The 19,041-nt window shown below is 46.5% G+C and overlaps 1 protein-coding gene across 4 annotated transcripts in view; it reads left to right on the top strand.

Moving 5' to 3' along the window:
- The first annotated feature begins 15,861 nt into the window (after positions 1 to 15,861).
- The window catches only part of Socs5 (suppressor of cytokine signaling 5), a 31,005-nt gene continuing 27,825 nt past the window's right edge, over positions 15,862 to 19,041 (top strand). The window contains exon 1 of one of the 4 annotated variants that reach the window (XM_006239718.5): positions 15,862 to 15,996. The gene's annotated coding sequence lies outside the window, so the exon portion shown is untranslated. Of the gene's footprint in view, positions 16,017 to 16,191; positions 16,552 to 16,581; positions 17,151 to 19,041 lie in introns of those variants that run through there. The other 3 variants (XM_063262285.1, NM_001109274.1, XM_063262286.1) reach the window with 3 other exon arrangements.

Raw genomic sequence — 19,041 nt, 5'->3', positions numbered from 1 at the left:
GGGAACACGTTCCCAGCATCCCAATTCTGATTGATTCGTACTGAAGTCACTGCTAACTAGTGATTGCCACTGCCCAAAGCTACAGGGCTCAGTGGATGAACAACACCTAAATTAAGCAAACTTGAGCCTGTGGACACACATTGTTCTAGTTGCAATGGGGAGAAAATGGAACCAAAACCAAACATAAATGCAAACCACGAGCTAAGATCAGGCTGAAGGGGCAGAGACTGCCAGAGAGAGGGTCCTGGCAGAACCTGGGTCGCTCTCCTCATCCTGTAGTTGCTTCTGCCCAGTCTCCCTAGAGTCCATCCATGTTGTCCGTTGCTGGTACAGCCTCGGTGTAGCCTCCTGTAGTCCCTTCCTCACAAACTCCACTGCCTTCATCCAGTGAGTGCAACCGCCTTTCTCCAGGCATTCCTGGTCCAGCTCTGCAGCCTCTCTCATCCCCTACCATGTACCTGTTAAAGTCCACACCAGTCTCCCTTCCGTTCTCCACACACGTTCCTTCTTGTAGTTCCTGGGGCCAGGTATGGAGAAAGCATGTTGTTTAGGCTAGGCAACTATTTCAAGGATGTTTAGTTTCTTTCTGCAAATCTCTGACAGAGGCCGGGTAGCCTCTTGGAGTCTCAAGAATATCTGGACGGCATCAGAATTAAATGGTGCTTTTTCTGTTTGTGACTCCTTGAGGACATTCGAGCAGCTAATGGGAAACTTCTCTTTACGCTTTACGTAAGCCCGAGCGGCTCTGCTGTCAATAATATCGAATGGTGCCTCTTGCCAACTTTCCACTTGGTGGAGGATCTTTCCTAAAGATGCACATTGAGAAGCAGCCGCAGAACCAGCAGTGGCTGGGCCAAATCCTGATTAAAATTCTTGCTAGTGACTCCTTTGCCAATGCTGTCCTGTATTTCCACCTGTTGGAAATATAACTGCTTGTCATGCTGGGGAACGTGTCAGCACCTTCCAGATGTCACATACGCACTGTCCCCCTTTTACAATGTCAGCAGTCAAACATGTTAAAACCTCAAACCTCCAAAAATGGAAGTGACTGGATGGATCTGTCTACGTTTTAATGTAGAAGCAGTTACATGTGGTAAGGAGAAAGTTCTAGAAAGTAAAACTGGTAATAAAACTCTTCATGCTTCAAACACAAGGGTCCTTCTAACTCTGCCTATGATCCAACCTCAAGCTGTATTTCTTTTTTTTTTTATTTCAATCTTTTATTATTTTTTTTATTAACTTGAGTATTTCTTATATACATTTCGAGTGTTATTCCCTTTCCCGGTTTCCGGGCAAACATCCCCCTCCCCCCTCCCCTTCCTTATGGGTGTTCCCCTCCCAACCCTCCCCCCATTGCTGCCCTCCCCCCATAGACTAGTTCACTGGGGGTTCAGTCTTAGCAGGACCCAGGGCTTCCCCTTCCACTGGTGCTCTTACTAGGATATTCATTGCTACCTATGAGGTCAGAGTCCAGGGTCAGTCCATGTATAGTCTTTAGGTAGTGGCTTAGTCCCTGGAAGCTCTGGTTCCTTAGCATTGTTGTACATATGGGGTCTCGAGCCCCTTCAAGCTCTTCCAGTTCTTTCTCTGATTCCTTCAACGGGGGTCCTATTCTCAGTTCAGTGGTTTGCTGCTGGAATTCGCCTCTGTATTTGCTGTATTCTGGCTGTGTCTCTCAGGAGCGATCTACATCCGGCTCCTGTCGGTCTGCACTTCTTTGCTTCATCCATCTTGTCTAATTGGGTGACTGTATATGTATGGGCCACATGTGGGGCAGGCTCTGAATGGGTGTTCCTTCTGTGTCTGTTTTAATCTTTGCCTCTCTCTTCCCTGCCAAGGGTATTCTTGTTCCCCTTTTAAAGAAGGAGTGAAGCATTCACATTTTGATCATCCGTCTTGAGTTTCATTTGTTCTAGGCATCTAGGGTAATTCAAGCATTTGGGCTAATAGCCACTTATCAATGAGTGCATACCATGTATGTCTTTCTGTGATTGGGTTAGCTCACTCAGGATGATGTTTTCCAGTTCCAACCATTTGCCTACGAATTTCATAAAGTCGTTGTTTTTGATAGCTGAGTAATATTCCATTGTGTAGATGTACCACATTTTCTGTATCCATTCCTCTGTTGAAGGGCATCTGGGTTCTTTCCAGCTTCTGGCTATTATAAATAAGGCTGCAATGAACATAGTGGAGCACGTGTCTTTTTTATATGTTGGGGCAAGCTGTATTTCTAATAGGCATCTGCAAAAGTCTACAGATGTTTAAATGGAAAGAAAATGTTTCACACCTCAGTAGACACAGGTCATACTTACCATGAGCAGGGAAGAGTCACCATTTTAACAGTTTCTACAAAAAAGTTTTGTATTTCCTAGACATGACTACCACAGATGTTAGAGGGACCATTCCACAAGGAAGGCAGGAGTTTTGGTGAAAACTTCTGTTTTGAAGCTAAACAGAAAAGAGAGGAGAGACTAGACCAATGTCTATGGCATTGACTTACTAGTTTTAATTGATCAGATGTATCTAACGTTTGAAACGCAAACATGCTTGTTATTTGGTTTCTGGCGATGAGTTTTCCTCTTCGATTTTTCTGGTGGTTATTTGTGGAGTCTGTTCTTGTCAGAATGCTGTCTTAACATGGCTGTCAGTAACCTGACCCTGGTAAAGCAGTAGAGAAAGCACTTCAGAGGAAGTGGCCTTGGATTTGTTCTGGCACTACTCCTTCACCGACTGGTGACACTGGCCATGCCTCTCTGGCACTGTGGACTTCGTTATCTCATTTAATCAGTGGACATTAAAGAAAACCCTGATCTCTTGCCTCCTAACATTGTTGTGACGATTAACTAAGGTCCTACTTGTTAAACCATTCTTCAGCTCTGAAGTGCTATAGAATATACGATATTCTGCCCATCATTACCTCAGAATTCCTCTCCCATTGCACAGCCTCGAATGCATTATTTAGGAAAAGTGTGGACTTGAATGCCATATGGAGTCCTGTTGACACTGCAGATGTTGGCTAATTTTAGATTCTAAAAGAACAAAAGAACAGAAGTACTACCAGGCAAATCGGCCCCTCTTCAGCTTTTTCTTCGAAGTCTCCTATTATCCGAACACTGAACTAAAAATGGCAGGCTAAATATTATAGAAAATTACATCATTTGAGGCATTGAAATTCTGTATAGCCAAGCCCTTTTGCAGAACACATGTTTATTCCCTGCAAAGCACATGGCCAATGAATTTAATGTTATAAAATTAATTACAGTTAGGGTGTTTTGCAGACCTAAGTAAAAGAATTTCAGCCTTTAACTTTGAATGCCAGTTGGGAAAAACAGGACGAACTCAGAAGAACCCATAAAACTTTGCAAGGCATCTGGGCGGCTATCCACTCTCTTGAACTTAGGGAGGACTGAACTGAGTTCAATGAATTTCTTCGCAGATGTCTGATCTTATGGCCCACTCATTTTGACAGCTCTGTCCTGCTCAGGTGTTCTGCCTGTATAAGATATGCCTTTTCCAGATCCATCAGACTCTGGTTGCACATGTCCAAGCAACAGGTGTTTTAGTAAAACACAGGTGGCATCTGTCGCTCTCTCTTTTGTTTGCATGCCACTATTCACAGAAATGTAACCTAGAGCATGGTAAGCATTTTGCATGCTGATATTTTTAAATGGAGACAATGAAGCAAAGGCTAGTTCATACCAGAGCCTATCCAGTCAACTAGTCAGTAGGTTTGAAATGATCCAATTGATGTTCTGAGCCTACAATTTAAAGATCATTTTCTAAGTACTAATTTTGTCCTAACTCTAGTCATTTATATCATAATGCCTAAAGACACTGACAGAAAAGCACTGTAGATAGAAATAAACTCTTTCCTTTCTTGCTTTTTCTTTCTTCCTTTCTTCCCTCCTCTCCTTTTTTTATTCATTCTTCATTCATTTACTTGAGGCAGAGTCTTGATATGTAGCTCTGGTGCCTTGGAATTCACTCTGCAGTTCTGGCTGTCCTGGAACTCACAGAGATCTGCCTGCCTCTGCCTCTCAAGTGCTGGGATTAAAAGTCTGCACCACTATGCCTGGCGAATTTTTAAATAGAGGCTTTAAGTGTTTTATCTCTGAAAAACTAGCAGAGGCAAAATCCCAGGCTTGGTGGCGCTCACCTATATTCTTAGCACTAGGAAGGCCATGACAAAGCCAGCTAGGCTATGACAGAGTTCTGAGTCAGCTTGAGAAGTATATTGAAATATTGCCTCAAAAATTGCAGAAGAGAGGATGTGGAGATGGCCCAGTGATCAAGAGAACTTGTTGCTCTTGTGGAGAACCCCAGTTGGACTCCCAGCACCCACATGGGTGTTTCTCGTCCACCCATAACTCTAATTCCAGGAGATCTGGTACCTTCTTCTGACTTCCACAGACACCAGACATGCACATGATACACATATATACACGCATACTCATATACATAGAATTCAGTAAATCTAAATAATTTTTAATCGTAGAAGATATATCAACTTGTGTTTTACAAACTCTGTAATTTCGAACCACACTGCCTTCTGGATTGAGAATATTGAGACTAAGTTCAAAAAGTAAGCTTTTGGCACTACCTAATTTAGACTAACTTTTTCATATTAAGATTATTGTGGGCCTGGAGAGATGGCTTAGTGATTAAGAGCACTTGTTGCCCTCGCAGAGGTCCTGAGTTTGGTTCCCAGCACCCGTGTCAGGTGGTTCACACTGCCTGTAACCCTGGTTCTGAGGATACAACGTCCTCTTCTGTCATCCGTGGATACCTACACTCATGTGCACATACATACATAAATGCAGATACACACTGACCAAAAAGAATAATGTCAACCAGCCCTCCCTCTGCCCAGTGCAGACGATGGCTTTTCTAGTACAAATGGCCTAGTAAGACAGACTCGACTTGATTCTATGTTACACAGTTCTCTACAACTGAAACAGAACTGTAACCCTCCTAGTGTCCTTCCCATGTGAACGTTGAACCAGTCCTAATGATTATAGGCTTGAGCCAGAAATGGAGCCAAACAGTTTCATTCACTACTGAAGGTGAATTAGAACTGATCCCTCAACAGGGTAACTCGCTCAGGTCATTGTTTGTTTCCTTCATTTATTAGCTTTCCCGGTGAGTTGGATCTATACCTAGGCTTCTGGGGGGAAAAGAAAGAGAACTCTGGTTTGGTGTCAGTCCCTGGGTATATGGCCCAATGGTAGCATTACTCTTACCAAGAGTAGAGGACTCTGGGAATTCATTGGGGGAATTATTGGCAACAACAGGAGTCTAATTCACCTAATTCTGTTTGAAATATTGTATTTACTAAACAATATTTGATTATCAAAGAGAAAAGTGTGTTAGACAAACGAGCCAGGTCAAGAAGGTAGATTTAGGGCTCAGGAGATGACTCAGTGAGTGAAGCACCTGCTCCATAAATGCAAGGCTGAATTTGGGTCCCCAGTGTCTACACAAAAGCTAGGCGTAGGGGGACACATCCATTATGCTAGTCCTGGGAAGGCAGAGATGAGCAGACTCCTGAGCCTGCTGTCCAGTTAGTCTAGCCAATCAGTGAGCTGAGAGGTTGGTGAGAGACGCTGTTTAAAAAAAAAAAATCAGGTGGAGAGCTGTCAAGGAAGGGTAGACATCTGCCTTCCACATACATATTCACACATATGTACACTACACTACACACACACACGCACGCACGCACGCATGCTCACACGCATGCACTGAAGTAAATTAAAAGAGTAATTTGTTGGCCACTGTGTGTGTCACTGCAGGGGTAGGGATGGAGGGAACTTTAAGATTAAAGCTTCACTTGGTTTTTGCTCTCTGCTTCATGCTTGCAGTTAGCTCTCAGCATCCCGCTCCTGCTGCCATGCCTGCCTCTGGCTGTCATGATATCCCACCATGGTGGACTCCAATCCTCTGAAACCATAATCCCAAATAAACTCTTCCTTCTACAAACTGCCTGGGTCATGGTGTTTTAGAACAGCAACAGAAGAGTAACTAACAGAGCCGACATGAGCTCTCTAGAGCACCTAGTCCAAATGAAGCTCAATCCAGTGCTGATAAACTGTACCCAGGACCTACCCAACCCTCTTTATGCACTCTGAAATTCAACATCTTTAGTATTGCTCTTACTTTTAAGCATTTTCGATTAAGCTTCTTTACTATTGGTCGCACTCCTGGGCTAGCTTTCTTTGTATGTGTTGGAGTTGCTCCAATTCAAAGGGGTCTCATTTCAGAATGTCTAGAAGTGCTCACTGAAGCCAAAGGAATGGTGCATATTGTATGGCTTAGGCCATATGCTCACTCTTGCTGCAAAGAGATAGGAACTACGTTTGGGATGCTACTGTTCTCAAGGCTGAGAAAAGGGACCATGGTCCCACAAATAAAGTAAGAGTAGTCAGTACAGCAATGCTCTCTACAGATACTCAGAGACCAGGAAGACAATTAGCATCATCAGTTGTTGTCTTTCACTTAAGAACTGATTCTGAATGTAGCCTGGGGTTAGCATCCAAGCCTTGCCAGATGGAGGAGGCTGTGTGCTAGCCAAAGGTGAGTAGAATGTTAAAGTGAATCATTCCATCATGAAAAGATAGTCTCTGCTGTGAGGAATGAGACGCATTGGTAATAAAGCACCACCATAAGCTATGTCTCCAGGCGAGGGTGGGACCAAGGTTGATGGGGTCAGGATTCATTTAAGTCTTCAGTTCCAAACCTAGCATCCCTAACTGACACCTCATTTCAGAGAGGCATTGCACAGGGAATTAAAAGTTTACAACCCACTCACTAATGGTGTGTGCTCCACCCTGCTACAGGGCACAGCTACTCAGGAGGTAAACAGGGAATTGGATTGTGCTTATTCCACACTAATAGACAAGTGCTGGGCTTCAGGGAAGCTCGAAGACACCCTTCTGGGACTTCTGGGCCCCAGTCGCTGCTGGAGAGCTGCATAGAGAAGTCAGGAGCCAAGTGTCCAGGATCCACGGGTCCACAATAGGACCAGGTCCAGGAGCTCCCACACTCCTGGACGTCCTGCTGAGTTGCGAGAAGTTGAAAGCAGAGTCGGGACCCTCAGGCTGAGCATGGCATCTAGCTCGGGGGTGGGGAGGAGCTCCACCTTAACTCAGCAGTGATTGTCCTTAGCTTGGTGGCAGCTGTGGCTGGAAGCACAGAGAGGCTTTCTACAGAACACGCTCCCCGAGGTGGATCTTGATGGAAGAGACAGTCCATGGTTCTGAACTGTTTATTGACTCTTCATCATGGAAAATGGATGCATACCACACCGTACCAACTTCTCAGGGTGGATCCGAGATTCCTTATGGTCTGGTAAGGGAAGTGTATTGGCTAAACCTTCATGAGCGGGGAGAACTCTGTTCTGCATCTACACGACCACAGGCCATACACAGTTCCTTATGTGGAGAGTGTGGCACGTGGAGAATTGGGCAGGGAGTGGGAACTCACCTGTCTCAGGTGCGTACCTACCAAGTCTCCGGTCTCAGACCCGCTCTACCTTACCAAGCTTCCTACCACGGTTTACTGTCCCACATCACTCCAACTATTCTTTACTGAAGGAAAGGCAGTTTAAATGTTTTTTAATTTCTTTGTTGGAGAAAATACAAAGATGTCATTTCCAGGCCAAGAGTGAGGAAGCACTCTTAATGGAGCATCAGAGTTAATCCTTGGAAAGCCGAGATTCTAATTTGGTAATCTGGTCACACCATCTCAGAACATTCTTTCAGAAATTTTTATTGAAGTCTATTACAGCCTGGGAGACTTCTGGGAATTCATCTGGAGACTATTCTTGCTTATATACATACCAGGTTATTTATTGCAGGATTGTTTGTAATAAACAGAAAAGACTGGAAACAATCCAAGTGGTCATCAATAGGGGGATGGCTAAATAAACTACGGCATATCCTGTAGGGTAATACCATATAGCTGTCGAAAGAATGAGGAAGTTCTGTTCCAACGGACAGGAGATAGCTCAGATACAATGCTAGAGGAGGAAGCAGGGTATAGACACAGGAGTGCAACCCGCCACTTCTCATGTAGGAAGAGAAGAGAAAATATACACAAGAAGACATGGAAAATGCACAAAGGAGCAACGTCAATGGTGATCTCTGCCCATAAGGGTGAAGGAGAACTGAGGAAGAGGAAGGGAGGACAGAGACTACCTTTTTTGTTTTGATTCCTGACACCTGAGAATATTGGTTGATGAGTCATGAATCCACACCAAAAAGAAAGAAAAAAGCTTAAGAGAAATCATTCAGAGGTGTAAGGTAATTCCGTAAAAGTTATAGATGCTTTTAATTAAAAACTCAAATCAACGATCCAGGTATTTTGTTGGTGGGAGTCAAGCAGCAGCTGCTGGAGATGTGTGTACCACACTGGCCCTCCCTCCTTCTCCACAGATGTACACTCCGTTCTTCCCAACACCTTCAGTCTCCTGGGTGTCGCCCTCCCCGCCATTTCAAGTCAACCACTGAGTCAGAGATTTCGGAAGGCACTGTTTCCAACGACCATGTATACTGGAGGACTGATTGCAGCGCTCAGGGGGCTGAGGAAGGACTGTGGGTTAAGGCAGCTTGGGCCACACAGGGAAAGCTGTTTTGTAAAAGACCAAAGCAAACACATAAGTGAAGACAACATTTCTGCTCACCGGTGGCTTGCCGCATACAATTACAAACGCTGACAGTTGGGTGCCTCGTCCAGCAGTGGTGACTCTTGGCCACCTCAGTGTCTATACCAGGGGTCCCAATGTGACACAGCAACCCGTGCACAACTTATGATTGAACAGCCCACAGGTGGGACTAGACTACGGTGTTTTCTTTCCCATCGTGTATTTCCTTTAGGGCAATGGTTGTGTCTTGCTTATAACGTTTTATAATCTCAGAGCCTGCCGTGGAATTGGTACTCAGTAGACTGAAGTTTCACCAAATTACTTATATTTGGTGGTTTTTCCTTGCCAATCACTGAATCCATCAGTGAGAAGGCTCAGTTCCACCTGAAAAGTTATCTTGACATTGTCTTTTCACCGCCGTCTTCATCACTGCTGCCCAGATCCAGATTTTCATCATTTGTAGCCTGGACCAAAGCAATCGGCCTGCTCTCTGATCCTTTGCCCCAAGAATGCATTCCCTAAAATCTCTTAAAAGCAATGCAGAAGACAAGCAATCGCATCCTATCATCTAGGTCCTAGATGATATTATATCATATTATATGATATTATATCATAACCCTGAAGAGCTCAAAACTCTTCAAAGGATTGTGGGTGCACTTAGAATAAGATTTAAAGTCTTCACTCAGACTCTCACAGTTTCACAATGGCCTCATCCATTGCTTTGTAATTCTACCAACGTTCTGGTTTCTTCCTTGGGTTCCTGCCTTGGGTCTCGTCAGCATCTTCACCTTCGCCTGGATGCCCTGGCACCTGTATGTTGGTGCTTCCTTCTGACCAAACATCTCCTCAGGGAGGCACACCCTCGCCACTCCACCGTTTAACTGTGTGGATCAGATCTTCGCTGCCTTGGATGTGTTACCCTACTCACGCCTGTGATGCCCGAGTTCTCTTGTTCATCTTTTGTGTGTTCAGGTTCCTAGAACAGGGCTGCAGAACAGGGCTTTGAAACATTGAGTAAATAAAGGTTTCTAAAACAAACCATGAATATTCATTTCCTTTGTTCTGTGAACTTTGTGTGACTAATTATAAAACTAAGAACTAATTATAAAAAGGGCAGAGCCTATCAAAGTGGCTTCTGAAGAAACAGATCAGAAACCACGTGAAGGGAGTTAACTGAGGTAACAATTGGGAAAATATGTCTCTAAAAAATGAGTAAGTGAATGCTCCCACAAACCAGTATACAGAGCAGGTAATAAGTTAGGGGGAGGGTCAGAAAATGTCCAGATACTGGGTTTTCACTTGCACTGCTCTAAGTCCATCAGGAGACAGAGCTTTCTAGCTACAGTTGTTTTAGTGGCCACTCTCCAAGTGAAAGAACCCAGACCTGGAGATGTCTCTGGCTTGGACTGGAGAGTACAGCAAAAGAGCACCGAGGTTTTCCACCAAGGACTTCTGCTGCAGCTTCCTGCTCTCTTTTAGCTGCAGCATGATACACACAGGTGCAGCATTCTGGGAAAGAACACACGTTAGAGGGGACCGTCTCCAGGGCACAGGTCCACAAAGGCCTCACCAAGGGAAGGTCTTTTAATTGGAGCTGTAAGAAAACCGTTTTCAAGCAAAGGAGGCACAACTGGGGTAAAAATGTAATGACAAACAAAAAAATGGGGAAAAAACAAACAAACCAACCCATGTCTATAGAGAGGAGCAGGGATGCCCAGAGGGGAGATTGCCCAGAAGGGACAATACTGAAAAAAAAAGTCAGTGCTCTTTCACAGACAGCTGGGCACCCATGAAAACAGGAGATTGAAATAGACAGATCTGGGTTTTCTAAAGAAAATGACAGTGGCAGATTGGTGGGTGAATTGGAGCATGAAGAAAGGAGTTGGTTAGCAGCTTCACGCAATCGTGCAAATGAGCTAGCTCAGGAGAGGCAGGAAGACGGAACATTTGCGTGCACCGAACTCGCATATGGTCTCTGGTGGTAGAAGACAGACAGGAGAAAGAGTGTTGAAACACACACACTCACATACATAAACACGCACACATGCACACTCACACAATTACACACAAATGTAAAATGCACACACACATTCACATAATACACACTCTCTCACATACACACATGTGTACACATACGCACTTACTCACCCACATACACACTCATATGTGCATACACACATTCTACATACATAATACACTCACATACATACACACACATATACACTCACACACACTTGCACGCCCACATACATATGCATACACACTCCACAAACATACATATGGTCACACACACACGCGCACACACACTCACAGAGCGATGGGGAGAATATGACTTGGTAGATGACAAAGTATTAAGGGAGGGAAACAGAAGCAGGAAGGGGAGTCTAGTCGTACCTAAGATAAGGTGTTTGCAATGGTTTGGTTTGGTTTGGTTTGTTTGTAACTTCCAGGAAGACGGCTAAAACAGATATGAAAATGGAATCTGGGTTTTGAAATAAGGTAGAGACTGAATGGAGATCTAGATTTTTGGAGCCACTTAAATACACGTTTGGGGAGGAAAGGGTGTAGCATCTGCAGTCCATACCTAGCATAGGCGGGACTGTGGGTTTGATCCAAGAACCTATATGTATTCCACATTAAATATGATGCTGAATTAAAATTCTTGCTGCCAGTGACATAGAGCCTTTCCTGAGAGCGACGAAGATGCTTGGTTTCTTTGTAATAATGGTGCTCACAGAGCAATGTATAGATCTCAAAACAGAACAAACTAGTACATTTAAAATGAGTGTTTTACAGAATTTTAAATCTTCCCCAAAAGCACTAAAATTAGTCGAAGCAGAATTCCTCCTAAGACATAGCAAGTACTAAATAAATTATTTTACTAGTGATCAATTGATTTAGGAAAAAAACCAGAAAGCTGCTGTGGGTTTGCACACCAGCTAAACATCTTTTGCAACAGTCTGCCATAGTTCTTGTTGCTTCAGAAGCCTAGGCTGGATGTGCCACTTCCCTGGCCGTTCTGGGAATTCTGCACTGGGAGGGGGCACTCATTCCCTCCGTCAGCCTCCATCCTTGACCCACCCTTCCTCAGCCCACGCCTCTCTTCTCGCCCATGTCTTACTGTTGACTTTCCCTCTGGAGCGGCAGAGACAAGGAAGGTATTTGAAGAACACAGCATGACTCATCTCTGAATAACAACAGAAATCTCTTCTTATTGATTGATTTTAGGCTGGTGGCCAGCGCACCGTCCTCATTTGGCACTGGTCCCCCAACAGCACTTCCGAAGCGTCCTTCCAGTGCTCGGCTTAAAATCCACTTTGTACAGGAAACCATTTCTAGGTTGACAGAGAGAGGTGAAATCTGATACTCCCATTCAGCTGCCCGTGTGGACAAGTCGCTTTGAGTAATCACCAACTTTGTGTGTTTCTTTTGGGATCTCAGCTCTGTCATTCACTAAGTCTTTGTGACCTTGAAGGAAGTAGGACTGTGAGCCCTGTGCCAGCGGATGCTGTAGATGGAGTAAGTAGTGCGAGTGGAGTACCGAGGATGGCAATAAGGAGGAGCTCACTGAATTCATGGCTGTGCTTTCCGGGCATCCCTTCTTTGTGTCCCTTGCAAGCACCCTCACAAGTCCCATATGTTCTCAGGAGACATTGTAGAACGATGTTTAGGAAGTGTGTGGATCAAGGACAAAGTTGGAAAAGATTTATGCAATAAATATGCAGATGAGAAGAAATTGTTCTCGGGAGATGGAGAAAAATGAATTTGATTTGGAGGTGGTGGCAAAGGTCTGCCTTTGCATTTCCTTTCTCCATTCATTTAAAATTGGGTCTCTCGCCAAAAGGAGGGGACAGAAGGTCTCATCTCGATGAGTGTGGAGCTGCAGAGCCCTGTGCCAATACACCTGGTATTTATCCCTGCCAGCTGGGAGAGGCGCTGGGTTCTCAGTGTTTTACTACTGTGGTTTCCTGGGCTGGGAAGCTGGGTGCCTAATGATGATAGAAACCATAATATACTTCATAATTGCGCACTGCCCTCTGCCAGCCTTGGATTTAATTACAAAGACTAGGATGGAACTGGCAACAGCTTGTTCCCTGTTGGGGTGCAATACCCAGGCCCTGGAAACACGAAGTGAAGTGGCCACTGAGACCTCCTGCAGGGCCTGTCCTGGCAATGTACCCAGAGTCCTTTGGTTTGGAGGCTCATCCTGTGAAACAAAGGGGACTTTTAAATTGTCCACGTGTACTTGGCACTGCCAAGGAAAGAGTATGCATGAAACAAATGCTGTCATGCACGGAGTACAGCATCATGGGATTGCAGGCCCAGAAAGAACTGAACCAGGTGAGACCATTCATCATCCTGTCTTCTACCTCCAAACATCATGCTAGCACACTCGGGTAGGTGAGTTCCAGGACCTCGCCTTCTGCTTTGGGGGTGGGGCTGCTCTTGTGTCTAGCTCAAGTGTCAGGGGACTCACATTCACTTAACACTCTGGTGAGCACCTCTTCTGAGCCAAGGCACTGTGCAGGCACAGAGGTGGATAGCATTATTCCTGCTGGACATGGTGGCTCACAGCTGTAATCTCAGTGCTCAGGAGGATGAGACAGGAGGACCATCATGAGTTTTAGGACTACAGAGTAGATAACAAAACCATTAAGTGCCCCCTGTGATTCTGATCTGAGGCAAGAACAGCTTGTCATCTACGTGGAGGACTCTCACTTAGGCAGCAGCAATAGAAAACAGGACACACTCTGAGCAGATGAAAAAGAACGACCCAAGACCAGGAGAGAACCATGGCAGTGCCCTCTGAGGAGAAGAGGAGAAGCAGGAGAGAGGCAGGGCACCTGCGGTCAAGAGCTCATGGATAATCCTGCTGGCCTCTCTGGTTTTAGTTTTTGGAATGCATGTCACTCCCGGCTTACCTAGTTGTTAATCTACTTGTATACTGCTTGTCTTGCCCCATCAGCCACCTCGTCAGTTTTGTTGACCATTACATCTTGAGCTAATACTAAAATGCTCAATAAATATTGGCCTAATGATTAAATAGCACAAAGGAGGAAGTGACGGCGGCAGTGGATCGAGGGTGTTTAGTTCACACCATGTCGGTCCGGTTACGGCGCTGCGATGACCAACGTATGAAGGGAACAAGTTCGGTTTGGAGGCTCCAGTCCTGATCTGGTAGGCTTATTCTCTGTCTCTCACGGGGTGAAGGGCACACTGGGGCATGTTCTTTCTGTTGCTGGGGAAAACATTATGACTAAAAGCAACTCAGGGAGGAAAGGGTTTATTTAATCGTTCAGTGTACAGCTCAGCATCAGGGGGAAGTCGGGTTAGAAACTCAAGAAGGAACCAACGCAAACACCACAAATGACTGGCTTGCTCCTAGGCCCACACTTGGCCTTTCTTATACAGACAGCCAAGGCCACTGCCAGGGAGTGCATGGCCAATAGTGCCTGGGCCTCCTACAACAATGAGCAATCAAGAAAATGCTGACAGACACATCCCAGAACCAAGCCGATTGAGGTGGGCCTCCATGTGCGCTTTCCCTCAGATAATGCTGAGGTGAGTCAGGTGAACAGCTGTAGCTAATGAGAGGAGGGCAGGGGTGCACTGCAGAACAAAACTGCTCACATCCTGGATAGGAGGTGAAGCAGTGATGAGGATCTCACAACCCACTCTAATCCCCCCAACACACACACACACTCACATACACACACTCACATACTCTGACCTAAAGTTTCTCTGTCCACTAGCCTCTCTGTCTTTTAAAGGTCCCACCACCTTCATGCCAAGGACCAAGAGTAATTCATAGGCCTGTGAAGAACATCCCAGATCCAAACTATAGCAAAGAGAGAGAGAGAGATGCTGGAGCAGTAAGAAAGTGGACAGAGGCTTGCTCTCTGGTCCCAGGAGCTCCTGGGAGAGAGTTAATGTGAAGTGGTACGAGGAACAGAGGAGGAGCAGGCTTGGTGAAGTTCAGGTGTGTGTTCCAATGGGGAACTTACTCCAGTAGACAAGTGAAGCGGCTAGAAGCTGCTTAGAAATTCAGATCTGGCCTTCAATGACCGGACGTTCATCTGTGATTCTATCTGAATGGCTAGATCAGCCCATATACAGAACCAGAGAAAAGGGCTGAGGGCCAGACCCCGAGCCTCTCAAGGAGCCAATAAAGAACAAACACTTAAAAACAACTGAAAAAGCAATCCGAGGGTGTACAATGTTAAGGTGGGGGCCGAGAAGAGTCTAAGAAAAGCCTTCAAGAAAAATGTAGTCTGCAGTTCCCACTGCAAGGCATTAAAGACTAAAAGTGGTAAAAAAAAAAAAAAATCTTACTATTCAGCAGGCTGAAGTAGGAGCACCACTATCTTGTGGCCAGCTTGGGCTCCACATTGAGCTCCAGAGCATCCTAGGCTATACAGTCAGGCTGTTTCAAACAATCATGACTAAAAAGTGACCCTATATGGATATCGCTGATAAAAGGACCACTTTCCGTAGATTCCCTGGGGGAGCAGACTGTATTCGAACCATGAAGTAAACGGGAAGAGCAAGTCTTTTTGTCTAAGCACTGGAAAGCAATATGTCAGTAGCTTATGAGTGGTAACCACGGTTCTAAAGGGCCAGCTGAGGTGTCTCGCCGGTATCACAATCCCCCGATATACTTCTCTGTCCTTGCAGCCATCGAAATGGCGGGGCCATCCACATAAAATGCAAGCGAAGAGAGGGAGCGACAACACCCCTCCCCTCGTGTATGAGTCATCTTCGTGGCAGCTGAGAGCCTGGATGGGAAGAGTTGAATTCAATGAGATGCCCGGTTTGCCGTGAATATTGGAATTCAGTGACTTGGATGGCTCCATGCAAAAGGGAGCTAGAGAAACTCATTCACATTTTCCTACCCGGCACTCGCAACCTCCATTCAGCATTTTCGCCTCGGTCTCCCTAACAGAGCCCAAACGAACAAAGCTACTACTCCCTACCCGCACCTCTGGTTGACCTTCCACCTTAGCGCCCACTCCTAGCGGGCTCCACGGCCCCGTGACCCACTCCAGCCTCCTAGACTCCCAGTCCTCGCCCCCTCCCCTCCAGCCCTAGCCGGCTCTGCCCCGCCCACCCCGGCCACGTGTCAGCCTCTCTCCCACCTGACTGGCTCCTCCCTCTTCGGCCGAACCCGGCCGCTGTCGCAGCTGCCCGACTCCAAAATGGCAGCCGCGCACAGCACGCACCAGCGCGGCTGGACCTCCTTAACTCGCCGGCCTCCCCTCTGGAGCTCCCAGCCTCCCTCCTCCGGCCTTCACCTACCCGCCTCTGGATTGGCCTCCGGGAGTCCCGCCCATCTACAGCCCCGCCTGCCATTGGTCACGGTAGGCTGCCCTTCAGAGAGGTGTGGCCCCGCCCGCCCCCCCACCCCGGGAGGTATTTTCCATTCCGGTGGGGGGTTGGGGGGCGGGGGGAGGGGAGAGGGTGACGAGGGGGAGGCGGCCGGGAAGGGGTGGGGGCTGGCGGGGGCATCCGGCCGAGCTGGGGTCCCCGGGCTCCGTCCAGAGGAAGCGAGGCTGCGCCGGCCGGGCAGGAGCGGAGGACGGGACGCGCGGGCGGTCGCCCTCGCCCTGTCGCTGACTGCGCCGCCCCGGCCCATCCTGCCTGGCCGCAGGTGCCCTGGATGAGGCCGCCGCGCGTGTCCCGGCCGCTGAGTGTCCCCGCGGTCGCCCGGCGCTGGTCCGCAAGCCGCCGCCTCTCCACGCCCCGGTCCCTGTGCCCGGCGCAGTCTTCCTCGGGCGGGCGCCTCCGCACCTCGGCGCAGGCGGCACGGCCCTTGGGCCGGGATGGATCCGCCGGGAAGAGGAAGACCAGCCGGGGCGTTGAGCCCCTGCGCCCGGTGCCGCGCGTAGTGGGAGCTTACGCGCAGTAGGCTCTCGGTACGTCTCGGAGGAATTGCTTTTCGGTTGGAGTCAGGGCACCTAAGGGGAAGAAGGGGTCGTCTGGGGCTGATAGGAGGGCATTCGTCATCGGGGTCGTGGTGGGTCGAGACTGGATGGGGGAGGTCGTCGGTGCCCACTGCAAGGGTAGAGGGGACCAGTCAATTCACCTGGAGCCCCAGCGCTCCGACCTGAGGGTCCTCAAGGTCGACGGTAAAAGGTCTACCTAAAAGGTCTACCGGGAGATGAAGGAAGGAGCTGGGGAGCGTGGATGCGGGAAAAGACTGGAGCATCTCCGGGGGTTTAACCTGAGATGGTTAGTTTAGTACAGGATGCGGAGGCGGCCGCAAGGAAGACCCCGCTCCAAGTCCTTGAGCTTTTAATAAATGGCTCTTTGGTGCTGGGGTTTGGGCATTCGAGTAGCTGAAGCCGAGTGACTTTGTGGCAGCGAGGGAGTTGCATTGACAGAAGGATGCTAAGGAACAGCAGAAATACACTTGGTGTGGTTCTCAACTTTGAAGGCTATGGGGGTCAGTCACGAGCTTTTAACATTTTTATTTTGGCGTTCCAAGCAAACGGTGGCTCGCTGCTGGACTTCGGTCAGTGATCCTTTATTTTAAACTGTATGTATGGATTTGATGGGTTTGGGCAGTTATCAGTTTTCCTGGACATTCTTCCAACTACATCTTGACTTCTTACAGCAGCTTCTCCATCTACACCGGAGGCTTGCTCCTTTCAAAGTTAACACTAGGCTGGACTGTACTATTCCGATTTACTGACATTTATCCTGGAAGACTTGTAAGTCATGCTTGCTTTTAACTGTTTCTTTACAAGGCCATGTAAGATTGAACTACATGTTCTAAAGAAGTTTAAAAATGGTTTCTCTTTAAGTATTGAAATGAAAAAGATGCTGGTATTGGAGGACAGTGCTAAAATGAGCTTGAGTGTTCTAACAGTTGGGAATTTAGTCAAATACATACTTTAATCTTAATAGTCTCGTATTCACAGTCCTCTTGTGAGACTGGCTTAGCAACTGAAGAAAGACACACACATGGGCAATGGCTGTTGTCCGGAGTTCACCCTTGTGGCTGTCCTGTAGGGATATTACCTTTTTTATTCCCGGGTAGTAGAGTAAGCTAAGAAGTGCACTGCTGGTCCTTAGTCTCTTTTTAAAGTCACATCTGTATTACTAATTTCATACATTTCTTGAGTTCTCTACCGCTTACAAAATGAAGACTCACTTGATTAGGGAGTACTTAAAATTTAGGGGAAAAATCTGAAGGATACTTTGCTGGCTAATTCAAACATTTCTGCAAAAAGGTGCTAATGTTTTTAATTGGTCTCCAGAGTTCTTGAAAAAGTAATGGGTAATTATGTATTTTTCTCCTTATTGTCCTTGAATTTTACCATTTGTCCTTAGGGAGAATGTACTGGCATACAAAACAGCAGCTTAAAATATTGAAACCTAACACCTTTTGACATTATAATGGCTTCTTCATGATTCACCTTGAGATTCCTCTCTTAGGAGCCAGCAGCGGTGGGCTTTCCCTTCCTCCTGGTTGGGAGTGGGCTGGCGCTCTCTACTGCTGTGGGCCTGAAGCAAAACAGTTTACTGGCTGTGAAGTAATGGTGATAACTTTCACAAAAGGAGAGTGAGAGGCTGATGAGTCATTTCTTTCCGGGCTGGAAGAGCAGAAGGTGGAGATGATCATTCTGTAGATTGGGAATCAAGGCCCAGAGCTTTTGAAGGGACTAAATTGCTAGTTGGTTTGGAGCAGGATTGCAGGGTCTGGCCCTGTCACATCCATAGTTTGTTTCTGAGGACTTCTAGTGCCAGCAATAAATAAGTTTCGGGTTATTTGTGATACTGTCCCTTTGTAACCATGGAGAACTTCGAATGCTTTATCCGTGAAGTGATGCAAAACTGCATAAGCTTTTATTTAAAGTTAAGAACAATTATTAGCATTGTTAGCGAAAATGCTAATGGTTTCCTCTCATTGCAAAGAGACAAAGCTGTCATCTAGATTAAAATATTACATGAGCATCTCAGATTAAGCAAGTGTTCTATTTTTGTGCTAAAATTAATTGAGGCTTTTAGATTGCAAAAGGGTTTTTGTATTTTTAAGTGGATTGTGTGAAAATTATTTTCTAACTTGCCGGGTTTTCTTAGGTCGAAGTGGATTTCGGCTCCTTTAAAAGGAAGTAGACTTACATAATTATGAAAATCTAATTTATGCCGTAGTTGTAACAGAGACAGGGGTTGTATTTGAGCCACTTACCGTACAGCTGCCCTGGCTGGGTGTGGTGCACAAGTAATCAATAATCACAGCACTCGGGAGGCAGGGGCAGGGTAGGTGCTGGGTAAGGGCCAGCCAAGGGCTGCAGATGTGTAGTTCAAGGACAGCCAAGGGCTGCATATAAAATCCTGTCTCAAAGAAAAGAAAGAAAAGGGAGCACCTATCTCATGGCATATTGGTGCGGACTAACTGT

This window comes from Rattus norvegicus, chromosome 6 (genome assembly GCF_036323735.1).
Source record: "Rattus norvegicus strain BN/NHsdMcwi chromosome 6, GRCr8, whole genome shotgun sequence".
NCBI lineage: Eukaryota > Metazoa > Chordata > Mammalia > Rodentia > Muridae > Rattus > Rattus norvegicus.
Note: the sequence above shows the minus strand (reverse complement) of the source record. Positions and strands in the feature narration are given on the sequence as shown.